This window comes from Pelophylax lessonae (assembly GCF_965119305.1).
Source record: "Pelophylax lessonae genome assembly, chromosome: 2".
NCBI lineage: Eukaryota > Metazoa > Chordata > Amphibia > Anura > Ranidae > Pelophylax > Pelophylax lessonae.
Window position 1 is genome coordinate 348,320,441 of NC_138769.1, and position 26,512 is coordinate 348,346,952.

Genomic DNA, 26,512 nt, shown 5'->3' on the forward strand with positions numbered 1-26,512 from the left:
AGCTGGCCTCTCCCACCCCTTCCACAACCCAGCACTGTAATGAGCGTTGGGGGGGGCAGAGGAGAGGCAGTCATCTCAGGGAGGTGCTCAGGGAGCCATGAGAACCGAGCAATCAGCGGTGTACATTGCTCGGTTCTCAGTGTTAGAGCCTGTGTGGGACAGATGCAGCATCGGACCTCTCAGTGGACTTTGCACTATATCCTAGCCATCCTCTTAGAGTGCACTCTAGACCAGTTATAGCATTGTTATTCACAGTGCAGGTAATGCTTACATAATATGCGCTGTTTATTGCTGACCTTGCTGATTCATGAGTTAATTCCTGTCTAGTAGTACCGAACTCTATTCTAAGTTTCTTTGGCATAGTAATTATACTGTCTGTACTTCCTAACTAAGGCCCCCATACACACGTGCTGAATATCGGGAGACAACAGCCGGTTAAAAAAAATGGTAGACATTTAGCCTGTGAGTATATCGGTCTGTCCGAGCAGCCGGCTTCTGTCAGACGTGCATCCTGGAAAACCAGCATCTGACCGACTGATGATCAGCATTTTCAGCCAATGGCAGAGAGTTCTAATTGGAGTTTTCTGACAGGGGAGTCGCCTCCCAGCTCAGCGAGTGAGATCGCTGAACAACCTCACATGGTTAGTAGAGCAGCTCAAGCCGGAGCAGACAGTTTTTATTTTTTTGTTCAACCCGCCATTTACTGTAACTGATACCAATACATTGAGTTTATTTACCACTATGCGGTCTATTTCCTCATATTAATTCACAGTCTAATTAAAGGTATCCACACTTGTGTTCCTATAAGTGTGTGCAGTAACTTTTACTCTTAGGTGTGCCAGAGGGGCTGAGGTTGATCTCAGAGTCGAGGTGCAGAACAGAGAACCTAGATTACCAATCGGCTCCTTCGGGGGCAGCACTACAACTAGAAAAAAGAAGTGACAATAGTTAAAGTAGAACTATAGGGAAAATATTTTTTTTTCATTTTGGATAGAGCAAGGGAGGATTATAACCCCTGTCAGATTTTTTCCCCATCTGTGTCCCATTGCGGAAATTTCCCTTTACTTCCTATCCCATAGCCAGACAGGAAGTGAAAGGAAATCCACGCAAATGAAGGGAATTCCTCAGGAACCCCAAGGTCACCAGAACTAATGTCCTCATTGGAAGATTTCCCCTCTTTTACTTTTCTGGGGACAACCCAAAATCTGGGATTTTCTTTACTTTCACTTTCAATGATAATAATAAACAGAACAAATAGAGAGGGTGAATTTCCTTAAAGTGGAGTTCCACCCATTTTTGGAACTTTAGATCTTTGTAATCCCCTTTAAAATGGCTTTTACCAATGGAAACTTTTTTTTTTTTTTTTTGCTAGTAAATACCTTAATTTTGGCTTTATTCCTCCTCTCCTCACTTCCTGGTCCGATCGGCGATGACGTCATTCGGCGATCCGCAGTGTCTGCTGGGATGTATTCTACTTGCAGTAGCTGTATCTGTACTGAGCCGTGCCTGCCCCGCCTCCGCCCCGCCTCCTCTCATTGAATTGCATTGTATGAATGTATTAAGGCCGTTCTCTGCCCAGCCTCCGCCCCGCCTCCTCTCATTGAATTGCATTGTATGAATGTATTAAGGCTGTTCTCTGCCCAGCCTCCGCCCCGCCTCCTCTCATTGAGTTGTATTGAGAGGAGGCGGGGCGGAGGCTGGGCAGAGAACAGCCTTAATACATTCATACAATGCAATTCAATGAGAGGAGGCGGGGCGGAGGCTGGGCAGAGAACGGCCTTAATACATTCATACAATGCAATTCAATGAGAGGAGGCGGGGCGGAGGCGGGGCAGGCACGGCTCAGTACAGATACAGCTACTGCAAGTAGAATACATCCCAGCAGACACTGCGGATCGCCGAATGACGTCATCGCCGATCGGACCAGGAAGTGAGGAGAGGAGGAATAAAGCCAAAATTAAGGTATTTACTAGCAAAAAAAAAAAAAAAAAAGTTTCCATTGGTAAAAGCCATTTTAAAGGGGATTACAAAGATCTATGTATTCCAACCTATTAAAAATGGGTGGAACTCCGCTTTAATGATTAATGATTACATGGTGCTCTCTGATGTTGATGGGTTGCACACCATGAGGAAAAAAGGTAAAAATATAAAAAAGTAAAAATGGGTAGAAAAATATATAAAAGGATGAGGTGGAAGTAGGGGGGGGGGCACGAAAGTGGCTGCCAGCTGGAGCAAGGAGAGGCTCTGAGGAGAATAAACAGAAAGAAAGCAACACCAGCTTAGTGAAGCATAAGGTTTATTAACACAAAAAACACGTAGTGACTTACTCTTACAGGCCGGTACGGTAGATGAAATGGAATCATCCATCTTCTTCTCCTGGATACCATTGTGGAAAGCAAGGGTGCGGGGTGCCGGTGGTGCGTGGAGGCTGTTGTCTGGCAGCTTGTCTGATGGTGCTGTGGTGGTGGAGGACTCTCAGTGGGGCTCCACTTCCTGCTTTCGGTCAGCCTGACATCACTTCCTGTGAGGCGGAGAGAAAGATGGGCGTTGCTAGCTTTCGGAGCATCCGTGCTCCTTCATTAGGCGGTGGAAGTGGCTTACCAGGGACAGGGAATATATACCCTGTTGATGAGTAGCTCATTGTAGCATAAGTCCAGAGGGGGTGGGGCCCAAAAGAGGCGGGCCGAGGTGCTAGTGTGGCTTCAAACATAAACTCTGCATTAAGTTTAACATGGAAAGTCCCTGGAGGCATGACAGGAGGCATGACAGGAGCCATGATAAGTCCATATAAAAAGCATATAGTACATGAATACAACGGTGGGGAAACACAGAATATCATATTACAAGAGAGGGAAAAAAACACTTGAAGTTATAAGGGTAATGTGTCAAGGTACACCTGGGACAGTGCATACCCTAGCAATGGGGTTACGAGTGTGACGTGTATGGCAATACGTGGGTGATGCTACCAGGGTTTATCAAAATATATCTAAGCATGTACATATGTGAGGATGTATGGTCACAAGTAGGTACAAGACATGATTTTGGGGGTATATAATTGTAGAGGTTCACCACCTATGACCCCAATGGGGTAGGGCAATTGGTGGGCGGGGGCAGGCGCGCACCTCCGGCGGTGTGCGCTCGCCCCCTAGAGGCTCACAGGCTAGTGACATAGTCCTACGTCACTTTGCCTGTATGGGGCTGACCACCGCCGTAAATAGTGCGTGCGGCGGTCGGCAAGCGGTTAAAATAGAAGTACACCCTAACACTAAAAGCTCTTAATCTGCAGGCATCTACGATCTAAGACTAACCTATCTAACCCTGTAAAGAAGAAATCTCTATACACACTTTTTGTGAAGCTGTTCCGATCTGGTCCGACGCTGAGCTGTCAGCGGCGGCTTCTCTGTAGCACCATAGTAACTCTATGGGTGACATCAGTTTCCAGGCATTTCCCAGTAGCGATGGACGCACATCGGACGGGGCGTTTCGCGAACGCGATCTGAAAACTTTCTCAAATGTTCGCGAACCGCAATTTTGCGGCGGACCCCATTTACTTTAATGGCAGGTGAACATTAAAAACCTCCAGGTCATATTTGCAGCCACAAAATACTTACTAGCTGTGCACACATAGTCCCACAACACTGACATACCAGAAGTATTGCTATTGGCAAAGTTGCCATAAAAATTTTCAGCTAAAAAATGTATTTATTTTTTTTCTAAATCAGCCAGAACTGACAGCAGCCGGTAAATACATGTCAAATACATATAGGGTCCATTCACACGTCTGTAAAATGGGTCCGTATCCGTTCCACAATTTAGCGCAATGTTTACAGACCCATTGATTTTCAATGCCAGTCTGAAAAATTAGGCATTCACAGGATAAAGTGTCGGCCAGTATAGGCCCCAAAAATTAGCCAACAGGCATTCACCAGACAGCAAAGAACTTTGCATTCTGTGGCTGGAGGTACATTAGGCATTGACAGGATACAGAAGTAAGTGTTGCCCAGTACAGGCCCCAAAAATTAGCCCACAGGCTTTCACCTGACAGCAAAGAACTTTACATTCTGTGGCTGGAGGTACATTAGGCATTCACAGGACGCAGAAGTAAGTGTCGGCCAGTACAGGCCCCAAAAATTAGCCCACAGTGGTTCACCTGACAGCAAAAAACTTTGTATTCTGTGGCTGGAGGTACATTAGGCATTGACAGGATACAGAAGTTAGTGTCAGCCAGTACAGGCCCCAAAAATTAGCCCACAGGGGTTCGCCTGACAGCAAAGAACTTTGTATTCTGTGGCTGGAGGTACATTAGGCATTCACAGGATACAGAAGTAAGTGTCGGCCAGTACAGGCCCCAAAAATTAGCCAACAGGCTTTCACCTAACAGCAAAGAACTTTGTATTCTGTGGATGGAGGTACATTAGGCATTCACAGGATATAGAAGTAAGTGTCGGCCAGTACAGGCCCCAAAAATTAGCCAGCAGGCTTTCACCTGACAGCAAAGAACTTTGTATTCTGTGGCTGGAGGTACATTAGGCATTGACAGGATACAGAAGTAAGTGTTGGTCAGTACAGGCCCCAAAAATTAGCCCTCAGGCGTTGTATTCTTTGACTGGAGGTTGCTGTGTGGAGCAAGGACAGACTGTATAGTGACACAAGTTGCTAGCTAATAGGTCCACAAAAGTCTTTTGTCAGTGTAGGGAGAGGTTGCTGTGTGGAGCTTGGACAGACTGTAGCAATTAGGCATTCAACGGACATAAAAGGCCTTTTATGCGCTGTATTTACCTAAGACAGGGACCATAAATTGTTCTGAGTGGTGGTGGATATTTGTGGCCTGTCATGAGGAATTCGAATCAAACGTGGTCTACTGGTCACATGTGTTGAATTCCTCCGAGATCCATGCCTCATTCATTTTTAGAAATGTGAGGTAGTCAACACTATCGTGAGCTAGGCGAGTGAGCTTATTGGTCATGATCCCCCCCTGCTGGGGGGGGATCATGACAGGACATCGGGGATGTCACAGGGGATCGGACAGGACACTGGATGAGGGGCAAGCCAACAGTTCCATTGCAAATTGTTCAAGCTCTGGCCAGAGGCCAAGCCTGCCCACCCAGTAGTCCAGGGGTTCATCCACATCAGCCGTTAACCTGATGTAGTCAGACACCTGACGGTCTATGTGTTCCCTGATGCTGGAGTCTTTGCAGTCAACGCACAAGTCACAGTAAGCCCAACACTCACCTAGGGACAATCTTCTGGACGGATGGAAAATAGGGTTTCAATCTAGCCAGATTTGACGGATCGGATCGGATGTCAGCGGACATGTCTCCGCTGACTTTCGCTGCCCCATAGACATGCATGGGGGGGACCGTTCAGATCCACCAAAAAAACGGATCTGAATGGTCCGCCTGTGTGAAAGGGGCCTAAGAAGGCACCTGGACTCCCATCACTTAGCCCAGTGGGAGCAACGCCGTCAGAACCCACAAAGCCACACTCCAGGCTTTCGCTGTCCAGCCTCTTCTCCTTCTCCTCTCTCCTCACAATTGTCCTCCACTCCACCTTCCATCATGCCATCCTCACGTTTTTCTAGAAAAAGGCAGGCTTCCGTGGCCCAAATGTTGGAGCGTAAAAAAAAAAAAATGATTCTGTTGTGCCTGGAAGCCAAGAGCCACACTGGTCCTGCACTCCTTTCAGCTTTGCGTTCACAGGCAGATCAGTGGCAAACACCGCTCAATTTTACAGTTGGTAAAGTGGTGTGCGACAACGGTGCCGATTTGCTGATCGCACTGAAACAGGGCAAAATTACACACGTGCCATGCATGGCACACGTCCTGAACTTGGTCGTGCAGTGATTCGTTGTCAAATACCCCTGGGGTCCAGGACGTCTTGCGGCAGGCCAGGAAAATCTCGGCCCATTTCAGAAGATCTTACACAGCCATGGCTCACCTTGCTGACATTCAGAGGCGACGCAACCTGCCCGTCAGACATCTTATTTGTGAATGCTCAAATGGAACTCAACCTTGTATATGCTTGATAGGCTGCTCCAGCAGAAACGTGCAGCTAACGACTACCTGTACGAACTCTGTGGCAGGATAGGTTCTGGGGAGCTTGGGTTTTTTTCACTGCGCCAGTGGCTGCTCATGTGCAATGCATGCAGATTTCTGCGGCCATTTGATGAGATCACCAAACTCATCAGTCGCAGCCAGGGCGTCATCAGTGACATCGTACCTTACGCCTTCTTTCTGGAGCGTGCATTGCGTTGTGTCTTTGATCAAGCCATCGAGGAGCAGGAGCAGGAAGATGAGAAAGTTGCAATGCTGGATGAATATAGAAAGCATATTATAGTGGATTTGTATTGTGCAGCATTGTGACTGGTGAGCGGTTCTGCAGCGATGCTACAACTACAAAGAGTGACAAACATAATTAGAAAAAAGTATTATAACTGGAGTGATAGACCAGTGGCCCCCCAAAATGACAGATTGAAGCAGGGGTGTTATATAACAATATACTTTCATAATTGTGTATTTGGGAACTGCAGAAATTTTGCCTCTGCATCATCGACGTCACCTTACCCACCACTAACATTAGAGATCTTGGAGTAGGCAGCAACAGCGGTGACCAACCTCCTTTGGCTGATCTGGGTACTGTCGTCAGAGTGCTGAGTGGCGGATGTTGCTACCTCCTCTTCCTGATCCGATGCCAAGAATGGCTGCGCATTGTTAATGTCTTGTGATGGATCGGAAAATAATTCCTGTGACTCAAGCGGAGGGTATATGGTGGTGGTGGTGTTGGTGGTGGTGTCTTTGGGGGTGCACACAGCAGAGAGTGAAGAAGGTGCACATAGAGAGGATGAGGAGGGTGCAGAAGAGGAAAGCTGAGTGAGCCACTCAACCAAGTCTGGTGCGTCCTTTGACGTAATCGAACGCACCTTCTGCGACTTCCCACTTTGTCTCCAGCTGGTGCTCCTGCCCTACCCCTACCACCCTTGTGGAAGGGCCTGCCTCTTCCTCTGCCTGTCATTTTTTAAATGACCCTGTGACAAAAGTCTCTAGAGAAGCGTAGTATATGTGGAAGAAGGTATATAACACCCCGCTTCAATCTGTCGTTTTGGGGGGCCACTGGTTTATTAAACCGGTTATGAAAAATATTTTCTAATAACTTTTGTCACTGTGTGTAGCAGAGTTAACGCAGCGAAAGGGGCAAAATTTCTGAAGTACCCAAATACACTATTATGAAAGTATATTGTTATACACCCCGCTTCAATCTGTCGTTTTGGGTGGCCACTGGTTTATCACACCAGTTATGAAAAATATTTTCTAGTAACTTTTGTCACTGTGTGTAGAAGAGTTAACGCAGCGAAAGAGGCAACATTTCTGCAGTACCCAAATACACTATTATGAAAGTATATTGTTATATATCACCCCGCTTCAATCTGTCATTTTGGGGGCCACTGGTTTATCACACCAGTATGAAAAATATTTTCTAGTTACTTTTGTCACTGTGTGTAGCAGAGTTAACACTGCAAAAGAGGCAACATTTCTGCAGTACCCAAATACACTATTATGAAAGTATATTGTTATATAACACCCCGCTTCAATCTATTGTTTTGGGGGGCCACTGGTCTATCACACCAGTTATGTAAAAAATATTTTCTAGTAACTTTTGTCACTGTGTGTAGCAGAGTTAGCGCAGAGAAAGAGGCAACATTTATGCAGTACCCAAATACACTATAATATGCTTTCTATATTAGAAAGTATATTATAAGTGTATTACACCCCTATATACTGCACACCAAACAATAGTACACCTATACCAGTCCTTTAAAGGACTTTTGTGGACCTATTGCGGATCGATTTTTGTCACTCAGTGCCAGTTCACACTGATGCGATGCGGGAACACTGCGAATATATCTGCGTGTTCCCGCATCGCATCCACAGCACAGGCAGTTCCCACTGCCATATGCGATACGCTGGGGGTGTCAATTCAAAGTTAACGACACCCCCAGCGTATCGCACCCCCCAGTTAACGACACACAGAATCGGATCGCACTGGTGTAAACCACCATGCGTTCCGATTCTGCTGCGGACCAAAAAAAGGGTCCTGTGCGTGTTCACTGCAATTGCAGTGTGAATTCAGCCATACAAACTGTGGCTGAATTTGCACCGCACAGACATCGCATGTAATTCGGATGTCCATGTGCTGAAATGTCTCAATTGGCTGTCCTGTACCACCTGATGGATGTGTCATGGGTTAAAGTTCTTCACAATGTAAAAGAATATGGCGGCCGTGAACATTGCCATATGTTCGCATGATCGGTGGACAGCGAACGAGCAACGTTTACAGTGAATCAATTGCCGGGCGAACCGCAAGGCCATCTCTATTTCCCAGCCGTTGTTGGCTGCCTACTTGAAAGAGCTTCGGCCCAGTGCAGCTTCAAAAAAGGTATGTATAGCGATTCCTTCTTTACAGGCTTAGATAGGTTAGTGTTAGATTGTGGGTGCCTCTAGATCAGGAGTTCCCAAACTGTGGGTCGGGACCCACTGGTGGGTCGCGAGCTGCATTTGAGTGGGTCGCGATGAGCTGGAAATCACTGAGAGCAGGCCTGCTTAAATTGTGCTGTGCGAGCCCGCGCTAATTACAGAGAGCCAGAACAGTCAAATCGCGATGGATTCAGGACCCCGCCTATGCAGTTTATGGAGGCTGGTCTGCATTTCCCACAAGGAGGATACTTGCATCAGTGAGTATGTATGCGGGCTGTTATGTAGGATATGTTCATGGGGTGCAGAGCCAGCTCCTCAGTCCTGCTGGCAGCAGCGGTGGTGGCTAGACTGGCGGCGGGATTCTCTCAGCTATAGCGGACAGAGACAGCAGCCTTGGTGCCATAGGAGGACCAGGTGGCCTGGCGGGGTCAGGAGTTCATGGCAGCTTCTGTGACCCCAGTAGAGGATCTGAAGGAGAAGAGCCAGGACACCAAGACCAGCATAGAGCTCCTCATCATGGAGACTCTGGGTGAGGTGTGCTGGGCCCTGGAGAGGGCAAATAGGGGCTTCACCTTCACTGTGGACCGCTGGGAGAGGAAGGAGGGTGAGTGCCATATAGCCTTATATTTATTTAAATATTAAGTATATTCAAAAATAAATTGATTGATATTTCTAATTTAACATCCCCCCTCCCTTTAAAATATGCATTATTATTATTATTATTATTTGCATTTATACAGGGCCAACAAATTCTGTAGCGCTTTACAATATTCAATTACAAGCAAGTGGGTCCCGAAAAATAACTGTATTCAGAAGTGGGTCTCGGCCCAAAAAAGTTTGGGAAGCCCTGCTCTAGATTTAGTGTTAGGGTGGACTTCCGCTTTAAGACTCTAAATAGCACTGTATCATTTAGATGTATTCTTCTCTAACTGCCAAAAGGTTCTGGAATGGTAATTGAACACTAGTGGTGGAAGCAGAATTATCTAGTAGAGAGCGGACTGCAACAACAATAATAATAGCAACCCCTAGTATTGGTGAAGTGGCTGCAACAATCCCCCTCCATTGGTGGTCAATGGTAGTAATGTTAAAAACTCAGGATTGGTGATCAGTTGAAGGCTGCTAAGATAATATCCCTCATTACATGCTGTAATAACCCCCTTCCCCAAGCATTGGTGTTCAGTGTTTTCTCACCATGCTCCCATGCTTCTATTTTAACCTGTCAACCAGAGGTGCTTTACTTCTACTGTTATGTAGGTGTTGGAATGCTCTCTTGCACCGTTGCCATTCTGCGGACTAGAGTAGCCTCCAAGAGGTGGTACCAGATAAGAACAAGATGGAGATGAACAGGAGACAGAGAAAATCCCGGGACAGGTCAAGGTCAGGGCAGGAAGTGAACAAGCAAGGTCAAAGCAAGCCAAGTCAATACAGGAATGGATACAGGAACACAGGAAATAACTGCAGATCAGACTGCACTGGCTAAAGGCACTGCTGCAGTTTAAATAGTGTCATTGGCGCCAACATTCGAGCACAGTTATGCACAGGAAAATGGGCACCTGCACATTTGCGCCTGGGAACCTGCACATCTGCGCCTGCGCACCCATGGATGTTTTGCGGCTTTATCTGTACTCAGGCTAGTGCCTTCCTGGCAGTTTTACTGGGCAAATTACCAGAGATTGGGGGGGACCAGGATTTGGAACGAGACAATGCAGACCTTTTGCTGGGGTCTGTGCCATGCTGCAGAGAGCACAGAGCTTGTACAGAGATTGGGTGTTTTCGCTGTGCCTATGGGAGCCTGAGGACTGAGAGAGATTGTTTGCGGAGCTGACACCAGAGGAACTGAGCCCTGTGAGAGATCTGATCGTGAGAACTGAGAATTCTGGGACAACTTATCACCAAGCATACTGGACCTGATCTGTTGCATACTAGGAGTGATGAGTGGAACTACTGTGCTTAACCACTTGCTGCCTACAGTTAATGCCATCTGAGATTACCCTTGCATAGCAGCCCATTAGCCATCCCATATGTAAACATCCCTTGTGACAGCAATAGGCAGTGAAAGGTACTCTTTATGGAGGGATCTGGGGTCTTTAAGACCCGAAACCCCTCCTTTGCACTTGAAAGTATTCAAAATGCCAAAATCTGCGTTTGTGAATACTTTATTTATTTATTTTTAAACTGGCGCATTTAAGACTAAAGTAACTGGTACCTTTAGGACAAAAATAAAGTAAATAGGTTACTACAATGGAGACCTATTCTGGCTTTTTTTGGGTCTCCAGCCAGCCGGTGGACGTTTCGGCTGGTCGCTCGGGTCTCCTGGTGGTTGTAATAACAGCTGAGTGGCTGCTTAGCCACATCAGTTGTTATTATAAAAAAAGCCGATTGTTGGCTCTAAAAAATGGTAACGGGGTAATGCCTGCAGCTGCAGGCATCAGCCCAGTACAACCTCTTGAGTTAGAAGGCTGCACATTTGCATTATGTCGGCCTTCTTAGGGGGCCATGGACGAGCCACCAGTACTGATTACCAGAGCTACTTTACTATGATTTTTTTCTGCATTATGGGATGATTAATTTTTGGTTGCACATACGTGGATGATGCAAGTCAGCAAAGCTTTTTATTCATTTACTAAGCTCTGGGGAAAATTCCTTTGCAAAGTGCAGCTTCCCTTGCAAGATTAACAGCCTATTTGCTTTTATAGTAAATCAGCCCCTATATCTCCATATGGTGGCAGCCTTGGTATAGGCAGGGCTTTGTTTTTTCGAGTGTCCGACCCACCTTTTTGATGACTGGTGCTCTAATGAACTGATGGCTGGCAGGCTACAGTTGTCATTTAAAGCCGTCCATACATGGATCAAAGTTTGGCCAGTTCAGCAGGGACCGGACAAATTTCTATCCACGTATGGGTAGGGAGGTTGTACAGAAGTAAGGTTCGTCTTGAGAATGAATTTGGGCCGAACATTTGCCTGTTTGGCCAAATTTTCAGGATGTTTGCCGGGTGTTCACCCCCCCAGGAACACCCTGCAGTGCATTCTGTACCCTGACTGGGCAAAGCTTTACCCAATCAGGGTGCAGTGTAAGCTGGTTGTTATGGAACGGGGCCAGGAAACTGTCCTTAGCAACTGATGAGTCATAAGCTATCAATGGGTTTCCCCGCTGACAGCTTAATTTAAAAAAAAGCGCAGGTAAAAAAAATAAAGGAAAAAACAGCTTTGACACCCCCCCCCCCCCAAGTCCAAAAAAAAAAAAAAAAGCGGTGTGAGGTCCCCCGCAAAATCCATACTAGACCCTTATCCAGGCATGCAGGTAAGGAAAAGGGGTGGGGGACAGAGCAAGCAGCCCCCCCTTCTGAACCATATCAGGCCACATGCCCTCAACATGGCAAGGTGGGTGCTTTGGGGCAAGGGGGTCTCATTTTGATGTGGACAAAGGCCCCATCCTGACAACCCTGGGCTGTGGTTGTCGGGATCTGCGGGCAGGGGCTTATCGGAATCTGGAAGCCCTCTCTAACAAGGGGGCCCCCTGTATCCCGACCCCCCCCCCCCCCCCCGATGTGAATGGATATTGAGTACATCATACCCCTGCCATCTTGTCTCATGTTTTTTTTTACTGTTGCACGCTTTTTTAGTGAATGGGTAGGGGTATGATGTACCCAATACCCATTCACATAGGGGGGCGGAATCTGTGGCTCCCTTGTTAAAGGGGGCTTCCAGATTCTGATATTCTCTCCGCTCGTAGACCCAGAAAATCACAGCCCAGGGTTGTTGGGAAGAGGCCCTTGTTCCCATTAACATGGGGACAAGGTGCTTTACGGTGGGGGGGGGGCAGAGCCAACCCTGCCCCCAAGCACCCGCCCCCTATGTTAAGGGCATGTGGCCTTGTATGGTTCAGGGGGATACTCGCTAGTCTCCCCCCCCTCTTTTCTAACCTGCTGGGCTGCATGCCCAGATAAGGGTCTGGTATGAATTTTGGGGGGGACCCCATGCCATTTTTTAAAAAAAAAATTTGGTGTGGGGCCTGGTATTGTCTGGGGGGGGGGGGTACCCTATGCTGTTTGTTTTCTTAATTTTTTCAATAGCCGGGTGCTGACAATTGTAACCCCTAGTCATTTTAATTGGGATGTTATTTTTGCTGCCGCATGTTTTATGCATGCTACAGATGTGCCACTTTAAAGGCACATTAAGGAGACCCCCCAGGCACTATATATAATTTTTCATTTTTATTGTTGCACTTTTAGCATAATTAAAATCACTGCTCCTGAAAAAAACTATCAGTTTTATTTGTATTTTTTTTATTGATACATGACCCTAAGGCCAGTACACAGACCTCCATATCCCTTTTATTGCAAATGACTTGGATATAAGCCTTCAAGATAGGCACTTTTGATTTTTACTGTTTGGCTCCCATTAGACTTCAATGGGGTTCGCCGTTTGGGTTAGAACATTTCCCCTGTTTGGAGTTCTGCTGCAAACTGGACAGGGGGGCATTCGGCCCATCCCTAAATAGAAGTCAATTTAGCTGGCGGTGCTGAGGTTTAAGAATATAATAGTTCAGCATGTATGTGTGGATAGGGGAATGTAGCCCAGTGGGTTGAACGAAAAAACTGACTCATCTATGGGCTACCTAACAGGCACCTACTGTATTGGGTAGGCTATAAAAGTAGGCTCAGCAAGAAAATTCTTGAAAATGTTTTCTATTCCTTCAAAACCCTTCCCAAAAGGAGATTCCATTTAGCCGCTTGCTTACAGAGACACCATAGTTCAGTAGCTGCTCTTCCAACTAATTATGCAGAATGCGTTGTACCTTTTTTTAAAACTAAATGAAAATGTCAGATATTGTTTTCTGATGAATACACAACAAAGAAAAGCATGACAGAATTTTAATATAAAGTCCAAACAGTAGATTGCTTTTTCAGATAACTGTTTTTGCACTACAGCTGAGGTTTCCTGTACATTGAATGAGTTTTTTTTTTGTGAATGGCTATAGAAATGAAATTTTGTTTCTCTGAAATTTTGTTTCTGTGGTAAATTGACTGTAATGTTTTCATATCACAACTGACTCAGAGAGCATCCAGCAACATTAGGCCAATGTACTCTCATTGGAAGAGAAAATAATAGCTGAATAAATATGGTTTGCCTTTCACAATGCCTAAAATACAAAAGTAAAATCAAATAACCTACTCGTACATTTACCGCTGTGAACTTTAGTCCATATATATGTGCTTTAAAAGCATTTTGTGTTAGAGATGATACATGCTCGCTGGTTCTCTCAGCAGTTTTTAATGTTTAAAAGGTTCACATTACTGGGATGAAATATAGATAATTAGAAGCAAAATTCAAAGGGTTTTTTGAACACCTGCTCAAAATGGAACCTGCTTCCTGCAAAGTTTTGAAGCACAATTAACAGAACTGTTTTCTTTATTAGGCCCCTTTCACACAGGCGGACCGTTCAGATCCGCCTGTCAGTTTTTTTGGCAGATCTGTATAGTCCCCTCATGCATTCCTATGGGGCATCGGATGGCAGCGGAGACATGTCCGCTGACATCCGACCCAATCCGTCAAATCTGGACGGATGGAAACCCTATTTTCCATCCGTCCAGCGGATCGGATCGGATGAGAACGGACCGACGGTCCGTTCCCATCCGATTTCCCCCATAGAGATGCATGGGGAACTGACAGCTGTGTCTCCGCGCTGTGTCATCCTTCTGCTCAGCGGGGGATCGGCGGCTCGATCCCCTGCTGAGAAAAACGGAATCTGTCCAACGGACGGATAGTGTGAAAGGGGCCTTAAGCTGGCCATACACTGTGCACATTTCATCTGGTTCCTGATTAACTGGCTACAATTTGCTTTGTGGTTGCTCTGTTGACCCCCTCCTGCCTGACATTCTTTGACTGAAAAATATGGAAGGAGCCATGCGAAAAATCAAATGCATCCACTGTTTGGGCCCACTACAGGGATTCGTACTGTATAGTGTCAATGGAGGAATCTGTTGGATTTCCATTGTGCGTTTGTAGGTTGAATAAAAAAAAACAAATCTATCAGTGTATGGCCAGCCTTAATTTTTCATCTGGTTTTAGGTGTATCATTCTTAAAGACTCAAATTGTAACTTAAAAAGAAGATAAACAGTTTTCCCAGCTGCACTAAAGAAACAGTTATCATAAAAACATTTGAATCTACATTAAAAAATAAATATTGTTTATTGCAGGACTTTGAAGTGGATTCTAGATACAGTACATGAGTTTTATGAAACTATCCCAGCAAACTCTCGTCTCATCCGTGTGCTTCCTTTTTACTGTTTCCTCAGCAGAGATGTTATTGGTATCAATGATGTCATGTTTCTACTTTTCTCCTAGGCTACACCGAAAAGATCATTCTAAGGATTATTACTCAGAACCATAAATAACATCATTTTATGAAGACCGTTGTTATTATTCTTAACCACTTAAAGCGGTTGTAAACCCTAAAAAAAAAAAAAAAAAAAAACAAACCTGCAAGACAAAGGCAAAATGAGCTAGTATGCATTGCATACTAGCCCATTATGTGTAACTTGCCTTAGAACGAAGCCCCGACACGGACCCCCGGACATCGCTGCGGGCGCTGCCATGATCCCTCGCCGTCTCTTCCGCATGCGCGCGGGAGTGATTTTCCGGCAAGCTCGGCAAATAAATTGAAGGTCTCCCCGGACCTTCAGAGCGCATGCGCCGCTCGCGCGAGCGGCTGCATGCACTGTAAATATCTCCTAAACCATGCCGGTTTAGGAGATATTATTTGTACCTACAGGTAAGCCTATAATAAGGCTTACCTGTAGGTAAAAGTGTCAAAAAGCAGGATACTACCGCTTTAAGGACCAGAAGGATTTGCCCCCTTAATGACCAGGCCATTTTTTGCAATTTGGCACTGCGTTACTTTACCGGACAATTGCGCGGTTGTGCGACGCTGTACCCAAATAAACTTGATGTAATTTTTTCCACACAAATAAAGCTTTCTTTTGGTGGTATTTGACAGTCTCTCTGGCATTACAAAATGTGCTATCTGCACTCACTTTGGATTATGGCCTTCTGTCAAGGTAATCACCTGATTACTCCATTTCATCATCACTTTCTCTATTTATCTTCATTTGTTAGTCTGAGCACGCTTCAATTGTCGCAAATTTCTTCATTACTCATTATCTCATTTTTCCCCTTGGGACTATGTTTCTCCTGGATTTAGGATAGTATTCACCCTATTTGTATCTATTGGTTCTTTTTGGCTACAGATTCACTTTGATTAACGATTCTCTCTCATTTTTTCCTTTCTACATTTTTTTGTATTCTTGTTTTTTTTCTTTTGGCTATGGGTTCCTTATATTGATATTATTTATATTACTTTGATTCTTTACATATGAGTTTGTTATACTCAACTGTACATCTTTTTCTGACATGATTTTTTTTTTTTTTTCATGAGTTACAGTATTGGAGCCCATACCAAACTTTTTTGATCATTCCTTTTTGTTGGAGGTCTTTGATATGCTCCTGGTCTGTACTCTGAGTCCTTGTATCATGGCTCTCTTAACAGACTTCATGAGCAGCCTCTTTTGCTACAGGTCTTCCACTTTACATACAGTGTCCATGTAATTATTTTCGGGGGAGGGATTTTCCTCCCCTTGGTCACTACCTCTCTCTAGTGTTTGGATATACAATTTTATACTATTTTAATATGTCTCATTGCAGATTGATGATGCATCCACCCCTGAAGAAGTGAAAACATTTCACAAAACGCGTAGGGCTCATGGGATTCTTCTTACTTTTAATATGTTGTACCTTTCTACTGTGATTGTATGTTGACTTACTACATGACATGTATGTGGACATGAAGTATGTATGTATTATTGGAATATGCCATGTACTTATTAGAACAGATTAAATACACAGTTTTTTCAATCATTTACTATTTTTTGTATGCCAACATGCCTCATATACAGTCCCAAACAAACCCTTTTCTTCTCATTGATTTAGGGATGGAGACGTATCCAGTATACATTTCATTTTAAGTCTCAAACCCTTTCCCCTTTTTATAAACAAAAAATGAGCGACAATTTTGACAATATATTTTTTTTACTTTCTGCCATATAACATTCCCAATAAAAAAATCTAATTTTTTCATCATTTTAAGCCAATTTGTATTCTGCCACATATTTTTGGTAAAAAAAAAATACCAATAAGTGTATATTGATTGGTTTGCACAAAAATCACATCTACAAACTAGGGGAAAAATTCATGTCATTTTTATTTAATTTAAATTTTTCTTACTAGTAATGGCAGTGTTCAGCTATTTTTAGCATTGAAGCGGACAGATCGGACCCCTAACTGACATTTTTGACACTTTTGGGAGGACCAGTGACATTACTACAGTAATCAGTGCTAAAAAGATGCACTGTTACTGTATTAATGACACTGGCAGGGAAGGAGTTAACACTAGGGGCAATCAAACGGTTAAATGTATGCCTAGGGGGTGTTTTCTAATTGTGAGGGGGATGGACTTATGGAATCAACACATGGACCTGTGTTCCTAAATAGGAGGAACACAGGAGCTCTATGTTGATTGCTGACAGAACAATGATCTGCCATGTTTATAACGGCAGACCGCCGTTCTGTCTTGCTGAGGAGTGATCGCTAGTGCCCGGAGGCAATCGCGGACACCATCTCCGCAGATCAGCTTCCCCTCTCACAAATCATCATGCACGCCTCCACGATCTCTTACGAGGAGTGACATATGGGTACGGCGATTCACGCAGCCGAGCCACCTTGCCGCAGTATATCTGTGGCAGGTGGTCAGCAAGGGGTGAGTTTTTAAAAACTATTATAGAGCTGTATTTAAGTAAAGCTTTAAATAAGGATCAATTAATCACTTGGTTTGATTCAGTAGGATTGGTTTGAGATTTAGCACTACCCATGTAGGAGCTGTTGGATATGATGGGTCCTCTGTTGGTTTTCCTCAACCCTCTCAAGAACCTCAATCCCTTTGACACACCAATTTGAGTGTAGAAACATACGATATTACAATAATTCACTGAAAGTAATACCGTATCGAATAGTAGTGCTATATCAAGGATAAAAGGCACCAAACCAGGTAGTCAAGGCTAACTTAATATATTTGTACCCAATATACTGTAGTGGGTAACTAGGCAAGCATAACATAGATTAAAAATGGTAATAACACAATTTAACACGCAAAGTTATTACTAGTAGGGACTAGGCATAAGATGACATTTGACATCCAGATTAGCATAAAGAGTAGCAAGGCTAGCTCCAGGGCATCAGTGAAAAGTAGTAAAGTTGAATCTATTGATTGCCAGGACTATATTGCCAGCTTGCATTTATGGCAGCTATGCACTGTCCAAAATTAAAGGAGGATGGTAGTAGAGGGGGCAGGGGAACAAAGGGAGTTCCTGTAAAGTTTGTGAACTTTGAACTTTAGACAAGATTTGTGAAACTGTTTGTTAACCAAACCCAGATTAATTTATCCTATTCCTAAGTGCCTATAGCTCTAGCAGCATTGCTTACCATTCTCATTTATTATTATACTCAGTAGATCAGAAGTATATTGCAATATTCTGCTGCACTGGCCAATTAGAGGTTCTTTGACAAGTACAAAGTATGCGGCTTCCACATGTGTCTGAAAACACATCTAACAAAAACAGCTGTTGGCAACCTAAGTAGCTCAACCAGTCTAGTTGGATTTTTTGTTGGGTAACTTGCTGGCTAGTGGGCTAGGGACTTTCAGTATTATTTTGATGCAATAGCTGTGACATGATTTTGGCTTTGGCTAGTATCTGATACCAAGGATAGGAGTAGGGATTAAGAGTGTAATTGGAAGAGAACTGCAATTTTATTGTATTGGTTTTATTTTTCAATTGTTTATATGTTTCATCAATGTTGAGCAATGAAGATGACCAACATTTTTCCTTTTATGAAATACTACTTCCATCCTTAAGGCATATAACTATTTTTTTCATTCACTACTGTTAGATAATAAATACACCCAGTGCTGTTTCAATAAAATGTTCTACATCCCACACGTTGAGTTGCAATGCAAAGATATTATCACCAATGTAGTGTTAACATGCCTACATTTTCCATAAAGAAATAATGCCCGCATTAGCAGCTCTTATAGAAGCAATACAACTCCTGTGCCATTAAGAGTCCTTTGCAACTCCTTAAGGGTGTCAGTGATGATAAACACTTAAACGTGACCTCTCCCTTAGGTAATGAACACTCACCAGAGCTCAAATAAGGCAAGCCTTTAATTAATTATACATAGGCTTGCCTTATTTGAGCTCTGGTGAGTGTTCTTTACCTAAGGGAGAGGTTTAACTTGGTGTGGTGACAGGCCAGTGGTTTTCATTTGGACTTCACATTTACCAGTAAGTGTTTATCATCAGTGACACCCTTAAGGAGTTGCAAAGGACTCTTAAAGGCACAAGAGTTGTATTGCTTCTATAAGAGCGCTGCTAATGCAGACATTAATTCTTTATGGAAAATGTAGGCATTTTTTGCCATCGCTACTCTATAGGCGACGAGTGGTTTTGAACCGGACTGGTCACTTTCCTTTTTTATATAATATCACCAATGTAGACTTGTCTACTATATAAAACATTAAAATAGATTTAGCATGTGTTACTAATAAAACATAAATTTTTTTTATAAAACAATAACAAAATAGTTGGTGATATATACTTTTCTGTTATAACTATATATTCTTCTTGCCACGTTCTGGTTAATTAGATATGCCATAACTAAGGCAGGCCATACACGGTTTGAATTTTCGGCCGGTTCCTGAAATTCAAACCGTGTATGGGCAGGCTAAATGTACTTAGGTTAATCAATCAATCAACTTGGGTACAATCAGCATCCCAGGTTTTACTTGAGATTATCATTATTATTGATTATCATTATTATTACTGTTAATTGGGGAATCAAGCAAATTATTTTCCTGCAACCCATGGTTTGCTCCTTGTATGGCTGTGTTTTGCCAGCCTAACTTATATTTTCTCACTGATGTGAAAAAAAAAATACTTGTTTATTGCTGAGAAATAAATAATGATTTCTCTATCTGATTGCTTCGTCCCTCCTGGAGTCCTCCCCAGCTGTATGTTATGCTGTAATTTTTTAATATACTCACCATTTTCCAAAGTCTTTAGGTTGGTCAAATGACTGGATAGACCTTCTTCCTCTTTAGTCTTCTCCTGGCAGTGGGGGGTTGTTTTGGTGCACAGCAAGACTTAATTGATGACATCACCACCACTTTCTGCTGTAATATACCCTGAATAAAGCCGATGTAGTGAGTCGTCATCTTAGTGGGTGGGCCCATGATCGCCAGCATTCACAGTATTGTCCTCAGTGTTTAGGGTTCAGTGACATTGGGCATTATTATCCTGGTAGACTGAAGCGAAAAAGAAACACTGCAGGGAAAAGTTGAAGGTCAATATTGCAGCCAGAACTTTATTTTTTCCTAACTGGCTGAAGAGTCATGTACAGAAAGAAAAAATTGCTTTTGACTTTAAAGTTGTCCTACAACAAAGTTTTGCATTCTAGATATGTCAGTAAATCAGTGCATTGCATACTTGCACATTATGCCAATCTTACCCACTAGTTTGGTCTCCTCCAGCTCTAAAGAAATATTTTATTCACTGCAGTTTAGCAATACTTACTGGCCTCTTCCCCACTCCCAGTCTGTGACTGGAAAGAGGAAGCAGCAGACTGATGAGTTCTTTGATTCCTTAAGCTGGGTACCCACTGTCCAACTGCTGAACCGGCTTTCTTTCAGTGTGTACAGTCTGTCCAACAGCCAGTATTCTGGTGGAGTCTCCCTGTCAGAATACAACCTGTCAGCAAATGGGTATAACAAGATCACGGCTACAACCACGTTGACTTTGCAGTGCTGGAGGGGATCCCTAGATAGGTAAATATGCCATAACGTTCTAATATTCTTTGCATACTAGGACACTATGAAAGAAACATTCTAGGTACCCAAATTTGTATTTTTGTTGTGGTGGGTTACTGGCGTCAATAGGATTGGTGTCACCCTGTGCGGTTAAACAAGGTGTTACCCCCAGTGGGCAGGCTCATTTTGAACCAGCAGTGCTGGGTCAAGGTGTGTACACCAAAGCTACTAAAGCTCCATGGCACACCATTGCCCAAATGACACAAGGCTCAACCACTTTCCTTCCTTAGATAATGATATACTGATACTAAAGCCAATGAATGCCAATGAGTGAGTAATACTGAATCCTCATGGCATATCATTGCCTATTGACACAAGGATTAAGCCCTTGTCCTGTTTTGATTGCCATCTGCTCCTACTTCAATGATGCCATTACTGGTTCCAATGGCACACTGAGCAATGTCCTTAGTGGCACCTTTGGTGGTCATTCTAAAGACCCCTGGAAGTCCCCACTCACCTGCAAGCTTGAGAGCTGACATTCTTTAGAACTCAGGCTCCTGCAGCCACTTCCACATCCTTCTAAAGGTCTCCCTGTCAGATATAAGTTTACGCCAAGGTTTTTGGGTTCCTTAGAAGATCTGAGAGGGTTCCCTGTGACTGACAGAGCACCCTCTAGGCGAAGATAGCCTGGGGGATGCAATACCTTTTGAATTTGGCTATGATTCTCTGTGCCACTTCTTTGGTGTTGATCTCTTCTAACTGTACAGAGTTGCTCAGCTGGGACCTAGAGGTGGAGGGTGGCCTTTCATGGCTGAAGGTCAACATGGGCCTATGAGATTTAGCAAGGCCTGGGTGGCCAGGGTGGTGCATTCCATTGAGGTGAGACATCATGGCAGATGGTGGGGTAGACAGTCCCCTAGAGAGGTGGCAATAGTCTTTTGCCACTATGGCAGTAGGGGCTGAGCATCTTGTTGTGCCCAGGAGGTCCATAGTTGTGCAGGCTCTGTTGGCTGTTGTTGATGGAGTCAAAGCTATTGCCTAGAGGGGTAGCTGTCAAGGGGCAAGCTCTGCCCCATTTCAGTCATGTCCTTGTAGGGGCTGTACAGGTTTTTCATGGAGGGCATGTCATTGCATGGCATGGTGCAAGGGGATGGACCCCAGTCCTATCCAGGTTGGAAGCCATGCTGGAGACCTTAGCAGACATGGATGATGGACAGGACAGCTCCTGGTGGATCCTCAGGTGGTGATGAGGGCTGTGGCTGCTTATCAGATCCTGCCTATGGCTGCTCCCACCCAGTGGCGTGGGTGGTAGTGATAAGCCAGGACACTGACCAGCCTCTGGGTGCGCAGGCCAGCTGCGGGGGGGGGAGGTATGGGAAGTCCTTCCAGGCTCCTCCTCTGGAATGACAGGCAGTAAGGGATTATGCGGGTGCGGGTCCTGGGACATTCCAGTCCAGGTCTAGTGTCACCTTGGCGGGTGTCACCCAGGTGCGGTCTGCACCCCCATAGCAATGCCACTGGGTTTACTTTCAATTTAGGAACATAGGTTTGATTCTTTCTTTTTTATCTGTATAGTTGACAAATGACAGCGAAGTCAGTGAGATAGAAGGTGGTCCAATGACTCAACAAGGAGAATTATCAGGCACCATTTTGAAAAAGAGAAAATAGAGGTAGAGAAAATTGATTAAATATATGTTAGTTTATCAAATGTAAGTTGCAGTGTTAAAAATAAGGCTGTCCAATTACAACTTGTATGCAAAAAAGGGATTGATGTCCAGCCATAGATTCTTGCTATTCAAATGATTGGTGTGTAGATGTAGAGAGATCAATGTGTACGGAGAATACTTCTGCCATCAAATACTCAAGGTGAAAATTCACCATATAGTAGAACCTCACTGCATAAATAGGTAAATACCCATTTAAAGCCACATAGAGAAGATATGGTGCTCCAGTGCTCTTGAAACTTCCACAGCTCCCAATTGGCAAATGTTGCAAATACTTTCTCATTCAAATAAAAAAAAAAGAAGAATCTGATTGTGTAACATAGTTGGTACAATTTATGAAAATCATACATAAAGTATGAAAATATAGCTGGCTGAAATTTACAGTCAATGCCGTAATCCTGTCCTAGCAGACAACAACATGTCACATCAGTATACTAATGCTGCCCAACAGGATTCATCCTATGGAACATCCCTAGGGGCTAAATATGGACATATATATATATATATATATATATATATATATATATATATATATATATATATATATATATATATATATTTTTTTTTTTTTTGTGTCTTCAGCTGCTTTTATATTAGCGCAGATTGTATTTGGTATTCAGTTTGTAAAATAGTTTGCAGACAGGAAGAGCTGAACTTGGGGTTTCTAAATCTATATTATTCACTTTTTCGAATTACAAAAGTTGTCATTCACTCTCCAAAAACATGAGTCCCTATCCCCATATAGCCACATCTCATGTCTTACTGTCCCTGTGCAAAATGAAGCTGTTATGATGAATGGGTGTTATGATTACATTCATTGTACAGAAACAGAAGCTAAAGAAAGCAATGCATCCTGGAAGAAAATAAGAGCAGTGCATCTTTCCAGATCTGGTGTTAGCTTTCTGTAATATTTCCAGCCGTTTTTTTTTTTCTGTATCACAGAAATTAGTGCTGTGAGGTTACCTCAAAAGAAAGGATATAATAAAAAAAAAAGAAAAGCTTTTATATATTATCAAGAAGGAGGTAACCACAGGGAGCAGAGATAAGACATTTCTTGACATGGACAGAAATAGCTTACTACCTACAGCCTTGATTCTCAGTGCTGAGTGCTATGGCAACTCTCTTTGCATTGTTACACAATTATATGCTTTCACATATTGCACAGAAACACAGAACCAGCTTTTGAAACCTAAACAGCTAAAAAGGTTTACAAATCAAAAGTTATAATTATGTACCACATGCCAGAATGATAATGCAATAAGGCACTCTATTACGGAACGCCATCTGATGCTAACAGCCAAAGGCAGCAATTAGCTAATCCTTCGAGTCGTTTGCTATGCAAATTAAATTATTGTAATTGTGCAAGGTTTTCCATTTATTACATTAGCATCAGGTTTTATCAGTCCATCTGTACTGTGAGTTTGTTTGGGGCTTTTCGGATAACAGGTACAGGTTTGGTATAACAATTAATTCAATTAAATTAATCCGAAGACAGATAAATAATTCTGCAATAAGCCTAACTTAAAGCATGTTATAGTTTTGAGCAATGAGTTTTTATTTTTTCTTACAGGTCTGAAAATTTGTGAAGATGATGAGTAGAACTATTGTAGTTAGTCTCAATGTAAAGTAACTGCTATTTAAAGTTACAATTACAGGCAGAAGTATAATGCTGAAAAAGTTTCTGTCAGCTGAATGTCATCCCATAGCATTACATAATGTAGCTACAGTTTGAAATTTAGTCATTCCTGTTCTGAGTGGATTGTGAGCTGGCTGAGGCTGTAGTATGGTGTGCACTGTACAGTATAGTTATTGTTAGGTATTTGAATTTCCACTTGCAGAATCTGAGTATACAGATTCTTGGTATCTCTGACAGTCACAACTGAATTACTTTAAACAGATTTTTCACTTTCAATAAATAAAAATTGAGTACCCCTTAAAACCTCACTTTTGCTAAAATAGAAATAACCGCTAATAACAGGCAACTGTATAATGTACAGCAGGGTTGAATTCATTGTATTAATGGTGAAGGCGCCTTTTTCTGTTATACTGGCAGTAATAAGGGTTTAATTCATAAAGTCAAACAGTACACTTTGCAAGGGAAGTTGCACTTTCCCCTTAGCTTAGTAAATGTGGAGGAGATTCACTTTGCAAGGCATAACCAATTACATGCAAGGATAAACAGTGGGGGGCGTGGCTTGGCCGGGACTGGAGATGGCTGCCTGAAGCGAGAGCTCCTGCATGCAGAGGATCAAATTAGCCTGCTTTAGTAAAGTTATTTGCCTTCTCACCAGTGTTGGGGTAGTTACTCAAAAAATGTAACTAGTTACTAGTTACTTCTGTAAATTGTAACAAGATTACTTTACTAGTTACTGCATTTGAAAAGTAACTTCACTACCTATTACTTTACTTGCCTCTTTCTTAATTGACCGTGTAGAAGAAGATACATGACACTCTTTCTGCATAGAGTTTATTGTATAAACACAGGCTTTGGGAAACATGAGAACAAAACCTGAAAAAAAGGAATAAAGCATAAAGTGCAACAAAAAGTCATAAACGTCATCCCTCTCTATTCTTCGAAATAACGATTGTATCGCACGTCTTGGGTAACGCAGGAAAGCGCTTTCCTATAGCCTAGTAAAGTAGTGTAGTTACCTCCTATAGCCTAGTAAAGTAGTGTAGTTACCAATATTAGTATTGTAACTAGTTACGTTACTTTGTAACCAAAAAAGTAATGTAGTTACTGTAATCCGTTACTTTGTAAGTCGTTACCCCCAACACTGCTTCTCACCTACTATGGGCAGATCTAATAGGAACAGTTCGACTCCCCGTACCCCAAGGGAGAGCAGCACCCAGCTAAGCTGGAACATCCCTGGAGTTATTTCATTCGCAGCATGCGCTGCAAGCATGGAGACCTGGGCCTCAACACCGCCCTCACATAATAGAGCAGCTGAAGATGGACCAGGGAATGTAGCGTTTCCTCCAGCTCTACCTAGCTTGATCGACCTTCAGGTGGTGGCCGCTGACATCAAGAACACCCTGATGTCAGCCATCACGCACCTCTGGACGGATGTTCTGGCCATTACTTCTCGCTTGGGGGAGGTTGAGCAAACTGTGCAGGTCCAATTAATTGCAGGCAATTAAACTGGTTCAGTGCTCCTATGACTCTCAACTACCCCAGCTTCTGGAGATGCATAGACATCTTGAAGACCTGGACAACAGGGGTGGGTGCTGTAACATACACATCCGAGGCCTGCCTGAGACAGTTGACCCTTCTGCCCTGGAACAAACTGTAAGTGCCATCTTTAATGATCTTTTTATGAGACCACCCGCATCCCTAATAGAAATGGAGAGGATACACAGAGCTCTGCGCCCTTGGCCTGGTGAGACAGAACCCCCGAGGGATATAATATGCTGTCTGATGAGTTTCCCTCTCAAAGAAGAAATTCTTCGTAAAGCTAGAGAGAAGGGTCAGATCCTTTACTTCGATGCTGAAATCAAACTTTTTCAGGACCTCTCCCAAATAACTTTACAAAACAGATGTGCCCTCCGCCCTCTGCTGGAAGTACTGCGAACAAAAGGGATACCATGTAGATGGAAATCCCCATTCTGTCTCTCCGCCACAACTAGGGGGCACATGGCAGTCTTGCGCACCCCAAAAGATCTGCCCAACTTCTGCGAGATCATGGGCCTCCATCCGCTGGAACTACCGGACTTGTATCCATTCTTCTTCCCTACCGAGCCATGGCAGGCGGTATCTGGGGGTCCGTCACCCAAGGCTTAGCACCACCGATCTTGCAGGTGCAAACAACACCCATCTTCTCTGCCCTCAAAGTCAGCTAGGAGGGAGCTTAACACGAGGAGTCCTGTGGTCTAACCGAGCTCATGAGAGCATGAAGGTTTTTGATTTAATCAAGAAAATCTGTGCTTTCAGACTGAAGATTGCGTCGTGGCATTCCTTTTTCAGGATAACATGTTCATCCCTGACACCACTGCTATTTTTATCCCAGCACTCTATTGACTTTCATTTCCCCTCCCCCCCCCCTTTTTTTTTTCTTTGTGCTGGTCTCCTCCTGCCTTTCCCTCTCCCGCTCTGAGTTCTCACCACCTTATCCGACAGAGTGCCTAGCTACCACCCTGTGCCCTGTCAACATGCCCATACGTACGTGACACCAACCCCGCCATGGATCCACGAGTTGGGGTCCTAACTCTAGAGTTTCCAGCCTCCTGTGATGGGCCCGGGGTCCTTTTACTCTATCTAGCCTTTTTCATCTTGTTGCCTGCCTTAACTGTGTGCCACTACCTTCCAGATGCAGTATGAATGCTGACCATAAGAGAAGATGCCGAACTCGGGACAAGCAGACTTTCCCCTAACCTCCCCCCCCCCTTTTTCTTTTTTTGA